General features: G+C 45.6%; 1 pseudogene; it reads left to right on the top strand.

Moving 5' to 3' along the window:
- The first annotated feature begins 361 nt into the window (after positions 1-361).
- On the top strand, positions 362-3,137 carry LOC147349048 (syncytin-1-like; annotated as a pseudogene).
- The last annotated feature ends 6,963 nt before the right edge of the window (positions 3,138-10,100 follow it).

Here is a 10,100-nt window from a genome sequence, read left to right as displayed (position 1 = left end):
TGTGGAAGGCCCATGCTCCCTCCTGGACTCCCCCGAACCTCCTCCCACACCAAGCTTCCTACACTCCCCTCTGCTGGCAGAACTCCGCAATGCCCTCTGGAAATACGTCAACCACACCTTGCCTGCCCCTGGCCCCCAAGCCTCCTGCCCCCTTTACAAACTGGGGACATGGTCTATCTGTCTGATAATCTCCAGAGTGACCTAACCCCAAAGTGGCAGGGACCATTCAAAATCATCCTCCTTTCCCCAAATGCAGCTAAACTCGAGAAGGTCACCTCCTGGGTATACCTCTCTTGCCTAAAACGGGTCCCCTCCGACCCTGCGCTGCCCTCCTTAACTGACCCCTATCAGGTCTCCCTCACAGGACCCACCTCCTTAAAATTCACCCGGCGACAACCTCTGTCAACCATCCAAGAGGACACTGAATGACCTGGACTCTCTTCAACCTACAACTGTTCCTGACCCAACTACTACCAGACCTCTGGACCAGCGCCCCGACAGGAACCTCCTCCAAAGACCTGACTACACGGGTGTCTCAACTGTGTCTCCAGGGAACCTTCTACAATCTGAGTCCAGACGAAACTGATTTCTTTACTTTCATTCTCTACATTATTCTACATCCTAATGAACACTGTTTCCCTCAGATTCAAACAACCACCCACTTGGGGCCTTTTCCCCTTTGCCCTGACTGCCCTCTCCCTGTCTCTCTAACTATAATAGCACTCTGAATCTTAATCCTTGCTATAGGCCTAGTAACTGTCTCCTCTCAGGACTGGCCACCTATCCTTCGTCTTTCCATGGGTATCGCCTACATTGCTAGCTGTATTCTACTCCTAGGGTGCTATTTCCTCTGCACTGCCTAACTAACACGGTGAAGGCAATGGCACCCCACTCCAGTACTCTTGCCTGGAAAATCCAATGGACGGAGGAGCCTGGTGGGCTGCTGTCTATCGGGTCGCACAGAGTCAGACACGACTGAGCGACTTCACTTTCACTTTTCGCTTTCGTGCATTGGAGAAGGAAATGGCAACCCACTCCAGTGTTCTTGCCTGGAAAATCCCAGGGACGGCAGAGCCTGGTGGGCTGCCATCTATGGGGTCACACAGAGTCGGACACGACTGAAGCGACTTAGCAGCAGCAGCGACAGCCTAACTAACAGCCCCGTAACTCCTGTTTCTTATCCTTGCTGAACTCCCCAGCCTTCTGGCTACTCCCTGCCCCTGCTCTGACATTTATTCCTATGTACATTCCTCATGTTATAATACAGCTCCAAAACCACGCACCATGAACCTCAGGGGCAGAAAGTCCAAATCCCTACTCACTGTTAAGGTACAAAAGACAGGGAGTTTCATGAGTACCTGCCATAAGCCAAACGGAAGAAACATAGGTTTCTATCCCATTACCCACTGGGGGTACTCAGACGGGGGCGGGGTACTAGATCAAAATCGAGAAAAGAAACAAGTCATAAAGAATATAATTTCCCGGTTACAGGCGACCCCTGAGCCTTATAAACGCCTAGACCTCCTTTCCCAATTACAGCCTCTCCTAAAACCTCCCTCTGGCAACCAGAACCTTACCCGCCTTCTCAACTCTTCCTTCCAATTCTTCCAGTACACACAACACACATCCCAGTGTTGGACATGCATGTCACTGTCTCCCTCACCGCACATAGCAATGCCTTTACCTTCAACCTGGCTGTCACAGGGCAACTATACCGCCCCTTCCCAACAAAAAGTACACAACTCATTGGGCCAGTCTCTGACAACGTCCTACTCTCAGCTTCTTCAAACCTAACCTGTATTAACTACTCTAGTCCCAACTACACTGGTCTTACAAACTCTGCTCCCTCCTTCTGTTCCACTTGGGTTCTCTGGAACAGCACAAATAATTGCACCAACCCGGGAATCTTCATTCTCTGCGGGACCTACGCATATTCATGTCTCCCCCTGGGCCCCCCTGGACCTTGCATCTTGGTCTTCCTGACCCCGGGCCTAACATTCCTCAAAGAAGAAGAGGTAGAACAAATAGTCTATCCCCAAGGGGAACTTTCCCACAGGAAAAGACAGCTGTCATAGCCCCCACCCTGATTGGGACTGGCATAGCAGCAGCCCTAGGCACCTGGATTAGAGGCATCTCGACCTCTGCCCATTTCTGCTACAAGCTGTCCCAAGAACTTAATGAAGACATGGAACAGATAGTGGAGTCCTTAGTTTCAATTCGAAGACAAATTAACTCATTAGCTCCTGTGGCCCTACAAAGTAGGCACACCCTGGACCTTCTCACCGCAGAAAAGGGAGGGACCTGCCTTTCCCTAGGAGACGACTGCTGCTATTTTATTAATGAAACAGGCATAGTCCAGGGCAGAGTCAAAGAACTTAGGGACAGAATTGAACGCTGCAGAAAAGAGTTACAAAACCTTTACAGTCCCCAAAACCTGTTCCAACAGGCCCTCCCTTGGTTGCTCCCTTTCCTGGGACCACTGATACTTATCATTCTATTCCTCTTATTTGGACCTTGTCTCTTCAATCTCTTTCAAAGGTTTCTCCAGGAACGGATTCGGGCCATCTCTAGAGATCAGGTCAAGACCATTGTTCTTCTCGAGAGCCTCACCCCAAGCTCAGAAAAAGGAGACCCTGGGCCCTAGGACGATCCCCTATTCCAGACCCAAAATCATAGCCCCTATTCAACAGGAAGTAGCCAGAGAGATATGGCGCCCTTTTCCCCATTTTTTTATGATTTCAGGGTCTGGAATGAAGGAGTCTTTGGGGCCTAGAAAAGAAAACAACAGTTTCAAAGGCCCTTGCTGAATCATCTAACTTCGGAGAAAACAAAACAGAACTTTAGTTCCCTCCCTGATGCTCCAGGCAGCTTGCATCTATCTGCGACTTATCACCCACTGTCCAGAAACCTTCCACCCCCTACACCTGCTCAGAAGACTTATCACCCCCTGCCCAAGTACAAATGCCATCTCAACTAAAGAATACCCAAAACATCCCGCCTGATTAACATTTCCCTTATCGCTTCCACAAACCTCCCTATAAATATGGAGCCTCCCTGATCCCTGTCCACGCTCAGCCTGGTCGTTAGGCCGACTGTCGCCCCTCCTTGCCTGAATAAAGGTAACCTACTTCTGTTGAGGTCGTCTTTCCCTTTTCTGCCTCAGCCCGAACTATACCTTACAGCAAGGAGGCAGAGATCCAGGATAAATAAAACCGCGAGTCAGGTTTGTGATGCTGAGTAGGGTATCCAGGTTGAAATGACCTGGAGACAGGTGTGGGTCTAGAGGAAGGTTGGGGCTGAATTCATAGGTTGGAAAGTCATCATCAGAGGTCATTGCCGGCCAGAGGAGAAGAGAGAACTATCTGGGGCAGAGGTCAGCAAACTCCCTGCAAAGGGACATACAGTAAATAGTTTTGACTCTACCGGCCATGTGGTCAGCTCCTCAGCTCTGCTGTTGCAGCATGAAACTGGCCATGCGTGACAAATGGGCGTGGCTGAATCCGAATACAACGTCACTCAACAAAATGGTCAGCAGGCCAGATTTGGCTTATCAGCCATAGTTTACTGACCCCTGATCTAGAGAACAGGTATGCCAAGCAGAAAGAATGCAAGACTCTTAGTAGGAAAGAGAAAGAATTAGCAAAGAAAACTAAGTAGAAGCAGTCCAGATGGATGGCAGCTAGTTGGACGAGAGAAAAAACCTGATGTGGAGAGTGAGAAAAGGAGTTTAAGAAGGACATACACACTTCTTCTTAAAGATGGCAAACGGCTGAGAAAACAAGGCCACCACCTTTGTTCCCCGAGGTGCACAACTCCGGAGGTACCACCCACTCATACTGGGATGGACTGGTCCCCCAGGGCTGTGCATCATGGTGCTCTTGCTCCCCTCAGATTTAGAACCACCCAGAACATAACACATGAAAGATAACCCAACACCGGGAAACACAACCACTGACGGTAAGTCCAAACACAGCTTGACCTTTGGCGTTTTACAGCAAGGGGCTGCCATGACTCGTTCCTGCGGCAAGTTAGAACACCGGGGCTAAAACCCTGGCCTCAGGACTCTCTGTACCACGTTACATACCATCAGCCTTGCATTGCCAGCTGGTGGGCTCATTACTTCCAGCTTCTTGGAGCCGAAGGACAAGGTCCCCCATTATCTGTGGGAAATATGTTGCAAGGTGCCCAGTAGAGGCCTGAGACCGTGGATAGTATCTAACCCTATATATACCATGTTTTTTCCTTATACATACATCCCTATGATAAAGTTTAACTTATAAATTACGCACAGTAAGAGATTAACTAATAATAAAAATATAACAATTAACAATATAGTATAATAAGAGTTATGTGAATGTGGTCTCTCTCAAAATATTGTAGATTTCATGCCTTTTCCATTTTAACATAGCATTTATTACACACTGTGGTGCTTTCCAGCTGCAACAGCAAAATTAGCATGAGTTTTTTCCCTTCTTCACAATCTCATGGATAGAATATGTGTTCTCACTGTAGATCTTAATGGTATGTGACTTCTTTCCTTGAGAACTTTTACCTTTTTACTTAAATGAAGCACTTTATGGCTTCTTTTGGGCAGATCCAAATGGCCAGCATCACTACTCTAGTTAAGGGGTTGCAGCCGTGCATTCCGAGAAACAAACTCACTCAGAAGGACAATGCAGATAGTGGAGTGCAGTTGATTACACCTGCAGGCCCAAGGCGGAGTCTCCTCTTAGCCAAGGACCCCGCCAGTTATTGTGAAAACCTATTGTGAAAACCTAAGTATACGTGCTCAAACCCACCTCCCCAAATTCCTTGAAACTAGTCAGAACAAAGGAAAAGAAAGATATGATCAATGTTAACCCATGATTCATGTGCCTTAAGTCTAGGTAGTTAACAGAGGACAATTATCAATAGGCTTGTGGTCATACCCCAATAAGCATAATAGAATTTATGATTCTATTCGGTTACAAAGAAAATTAGGGTATTCTTTTAGGCTATGGAGAGTCTAGGTACGAGCCCTGGGGCTCTTTCATGGGTGGGGGGTGTCTGGTTTTCCAGTTGGTATGTTGTTTCTATAGATACTGGGCATATAGCTCAAAGTCCACAGTCCAGCCCAGGATGGAGTCCTGCTTTCAAGATGGAGCCTGTTTTGTTTCCTCCTTCAAAGGAGTCCAAGCTCTCTCTACTTGCCACATGCCAGGCCAATTAACCAAGAGACAGAGTGTTTTGAGGCAAGGAATAAGCTGGCTGACCTAGAAGATAGCAGACAGATGTTTCAAAATAACCATTTTATTGGGGTGGGTCTGGATGCCAGGTTCTTTTTATAGAACAGAGATGGGGGAGGTGAGGGAATAAAGTAAAAAGGCCATTAATCTTGCAAATATCTCCTAGACTGACAAGCCTTGAGAAGGGGATGTTAATTTCTTTTTTCCTGGCGCCATGGGTGGGCAGGGTCTAGAACAAAGGCATTCTGGTTTAATATTCAGGCAGAGGGGCAGGGTTCCCCCAGGCAGGCTATTATGTATAAACAGTATCCTTTTAGTGAACAAAAGCAAAGGGAAGCAAAGGTTAAAAGTAACAGATCCAAAACGAAGTCAGAATTGGCTCCTCCCTGCAACACTCTTGTGCTCTGGGACCATTGTTAATAACGTAAGGGTTACTTAACCCTAGCACTATAATACCAAGATGGCCAGTAAGTGACTAAGGGCGGAATATGATGGAAAAAGGATGATTCATTGTGCCATGTGCTTTCCCAATGGCTCAGCAAGTAAAGAATCCACATGCAATGCAAGAGACCAGGAGAGGTGGGTTCGATCCCTGGGTCAGGAAGATCCCCTGGAGAAGGAAATGGCAGCCTATTGCAGTGTTCTTGCCTGAAAATCCCATGGATAGAGGAGCCTGGCGGGCTACAATCCAAAGGGTTGCAAAGAGTCAGAACTGAATAACAGAGCACATACGCATCGTCCCATGGAGGACGGTAGGAGATTTCATCATGCTCCACAGAATGGCCTGCAATTTAAAACTTATGAATTATTTCTGGAATTTTCCATTTAGTATGTTCAGCTCTCAGTTGACTTTGGGTAACTGAAACCATGAAATGTAAAGCCACAGATAAGGGGGGATTCTCATGGCTCTGTACACTTAAAGGCTACTAAAAACTGGGATTAACGAAAGTCAGGATGTTAGGCGAAGCACACAGATTGAAACCGCCCACGCTGGCCAGGCACCATAGTAACTGTTTGCATGAGTTGCTTTACGACAGGAGGTCCTGGTAAGGAACACAGAACTAATAAGCCACCACCAACCGGAAGAGTTCGGGAAAGGTCAAAAGGAGTCACCACATGTCCAACCACCTCCCAGAATCCTTCTCTCCGGCATCCATCTTGGCTGAACAAGGTGTGCACCACCAGGAAGGACTCTGAGTCAGAATGATTGGCTAAGGACAACCCAGAAACTAATCCCATCACCATAAAACCCTAGACTGCAAGCCATGTGGCAGAGCGGTTCTCCTGGATTCCCTTACCTTACTGCTCTCCACCCAGGTGCCCTTTCCCAATAAAATCTCTTGCTTTGTCAGCAGATGTGTCTCCTCGAACAATTCATTTCCGAGTTTTAGACAAGAGCCCAGTTTCGGGCCCTGGAAGGGGTCCCCCTTCCTGCAATAAGGATACAATATTTACAAGTCTCTGTCTAAAAGGATTTAAAGAAATGTAAGAGGAAAACAAGCATAGTACAAGTTTTACTCTTTTGTTTATATATACAAAGACCTGTGTTTTAAGTAGGTATATAATTAACAATACAGTTTGAATTCAAGTTTACCTTTTCATTCTGTGATATTAACACCTGGATAAATTCATTCTTGGGTTGCCTGAAGCAAACAGGGATGGGAGTGCCTGTCACCCTGCTAAACAGTCTCCAAGGAAAGTAGAAATGTTGAAAAAAGGCAGCTGTAACTTGGAGCAAAAATCAACCTATTTATTTGTGATTATATGTCATGTTTTTTAAGGCAAACCCCTCAAATAAACCAATTGTTTGATTTTTTTTTTGTAATAGAGCAAATCGTATTGTTCTTGCAGTATTCTTCATCTTTTTAGCCACAGACCAACAACCATTCCCTCCTTCCTGTTTAAATTATATTTATAAAAATAAAAGAACTGGCATTGACACTTGGTTTGTCCCTCAATTTTTTTTTTAATAAAGCAAAATCATTTTGCATGTGTGCTAAGTTGCTTCAGTTGTGTCCGGCTCTGTGTGATCCTATGGACTGTAGCCCAGCAGGCTCCTCTGTCCATGGGATTCTCCAGGCAAGAATACTGGAGTGGGTTGCAGTATTAACTAAGAGTGAAGTTTCCCTAGTTAATCCCTCTAAGTCCCCATTTTCTTGTGTGTAAAAGAGGCATCATTATAATAATACCTCCCTGAGGGGTAGCTCTTGGAGTGGCTCCTGCTCAGCACTGCAGGCTTGCTCTCAGGCCCAGGCCAGACTTCCTCCCGCATTCTGACCTCGGCCCTCTCCTGGAACACCCCAGGATGTCCCTCAGCACAGCTGAGTTCCGCCTGATTTCCAGAAAGTGTTCCTTGATGAGTCCTCTACATCTGAACTCTCTTCCCCTCCTCCCTCCCTTCTCACCTCAAACATTCTGAGCAGGTATACAGGAAGAAAGGAAGCAGAAAGCTAAAGAAAAGAGAAAACCTACAATGAGCCATAGCAGTTCTGCCTCCTAGGAGAGATTCTCCTTGGAACAGTTCGTGTTTTATTTAGCAAGAAACACATTGATGGGGCACTGAATCCCGAAGAGCTACCCCAAGTCAACCAGAACTAAGTTGTTCTGCATTATAAGCTAAGAACATTAGCATTTCAGAGATTAGTTATACGAAGAAAGGAGGGAGGAGCCCGGAAAAATGAGGTGATGGCTTAGTGGGGAGTGGCTGGTGCTGCTCTAACAGCGGCTGTTGGTAGATCAGTCACATCCAACTCTTTGTGACCCACCAAGCTCCTCTGTCATGGGATTCTCCAGTCAAGAATACTGGAGTGAGTAGCCATTCCCTTCTCCAGGGTATCTTCCAGGGATTGAATCTGGTTCTCTCACATTGCAGGCAGATTCTTTACCATTTAAGCCACCAAGGAAGCCCAAGGGACTTTTCAAAACCGGTGTCCAATATCTGACTTTAAGGTATAGTCTGAATGTTGAACCAAAAACTTCCTCAAACCCTCAAACGTAACTCCATTCGCACTCCCAAATCCTGTCAACTGCAGCCATGTGGTCAAGGAATGACAATGGTGCCCAAGGGGAGGTGAAGTGATGTTCATGGAACAGGAATGGATGGGAGATAATCCATAATCCAATCTTGTAAGGGGCAACGGGCAGATGTGTGAGACCCCAGGAAATCTCTGGGGAGACAGTGAAATGTGATGTGGAAGAAGGGGAGGAGTCAAGCTGACTTAAATCATTTCTAAAAGGATGGAGTGCCCTAGCCAATAAATAGTTCACATCAAAAAATGGGGATTTTACCATGAACCAGATGGGATCATCAAATCATGATCCAAATCTATTATTCTTCTGTGTGTGTGTGTGTGTGTGTGTGTGTTGTAGCTCAGTTGTCTCGACTCTTTGCGACCCCGTCGACTGCAGCGTGCTAAGTTCCTCTGTCCACGGGATTCTCCAGACTTCCCTGATGGCTCAGACAGTGAAGAATCTGCTTGCAGTGCAGGAGACCTGGGTTTGATCCCTGGGTTGGGAAGATCCCCTCGAGAAGGAAATGGCAACTGACTCCAGTATCCTTACCTGGGAAATCCCATGGACAGAGGAGCCTGATGTGCTGCAGTCCATGGGGTCACAAAGAATCAGACATGACTGAGCAGCTAACACACACTTCTCTAACATATGCTAAATCTGTGTGTGTTCTTTCCAGGATGAAGATTTATTGTGGTTATCCATGACCCTCAAGAGTCAGAGGATCAGTAGGAAGGAGACACTCAGATCTTTAACCAAATACAATCCAATCAAAAAGGTGGTGAAGTGGACATGGCTTCTAGGTGTCCTCAGTTGGTGGTCTGATGAGGCTAGTGTTGAGGGGAGGCATCATTTGATCAGAGCAACCAACCAAGTTCTCTTGATTTTTGACTTTTTGGCTCTTCAAGTTCTTGGGCCCAGGTAATTAGCATCTTAACCAATGAGGCTGCTGTATAAAGACCCGTATCATCTGGACCAGGTTCCAAAGATGAGTTTGATTACTGAGTTTGATTATAAGTTTGATTACTGAGAAGTGCAAAGAGCTCTCCCATATTATTGAAATGTTCAGTTTAACAGTTTCATGGACTATTGATTTTCAACCTCAAAACTATTTGTGAGAGCATTTTGTTGGGAAATTTCTCACCTCAATTTGCAAACTGTTTGCCATAGGAGGTGCACTCACCAAAATGAGATGGACTCACTAACTGACAATGATTTAACTGGACTAGTTCAAGTTACCTTGTTTGGTATAAAAAGATGGGGGAGAATCTTTTAGAATTAGTATATTTCTAAGGGCATTTCCCCTTTGTTTATGAAGTTGTTTTGTAAGCAGAATACAGTGACACTAACAAAGTAGCTTTAAAAAATAATAAGAATCAAGGAAATTTGGTAACAATGGCATTGTTTCCCAATTTCCTCAAAGCCCCTCACAAAACCCAGCAGAGTAACTAGGACAGAAAAATAGTGTAGAAAGGAGAAAAAAAAATCAATAAAAGGAGTCTTCCAAAGGATTCAAGTGAAAGTGATGGATAAAGAAAACAGGCTAAGGAGATTCAACACATACATAATAAAAGTTCCTCCTCCACTCAAGCCCTCAACTTCAGAAAAGCAACACTGTGGAATAGAACAAATACAAGATACTTTTAAAAAAAACTTTCTGGAAAATAAAACAAAAAACAATCACTTGAACCTGTGTTTTTTGTTTTCGTTTTTTAAATATTTGGCTGTACCAGGTCTTAGCTGCAGCATATGGAATCTAGTTCTCTTATCAGGGGTCAAACCCAGGTACCCTATATTGTAAGCCTGGGGTCTTAGCCACTGGACCCCCAGGGAAGTTCCAAACCTGCGTATTTTAAAAGGATATGA

The sequence above is a fragment of the Bos grunniens genome, chromosome 21 (genome assembly GCF_055505025.1).
Source record: "Bos grunniens cultivar Pamir isolate PY7600 chromosome 21, Bosgru_T2T1.0, whole genome shotgun sequence".
NCBI classification, from domain to species: domain Eukaryota; kingdom Metazoa; phylum Chordata; class Mammalia; order Artiodactyla; family Bovidae; genus Bos; species Bos grunniens.
The sequence above is the reverse complement of the archived record's forward strand: the minus strand, read 5'-3'. Positions and strand labels throughout refer to the sequence as shown.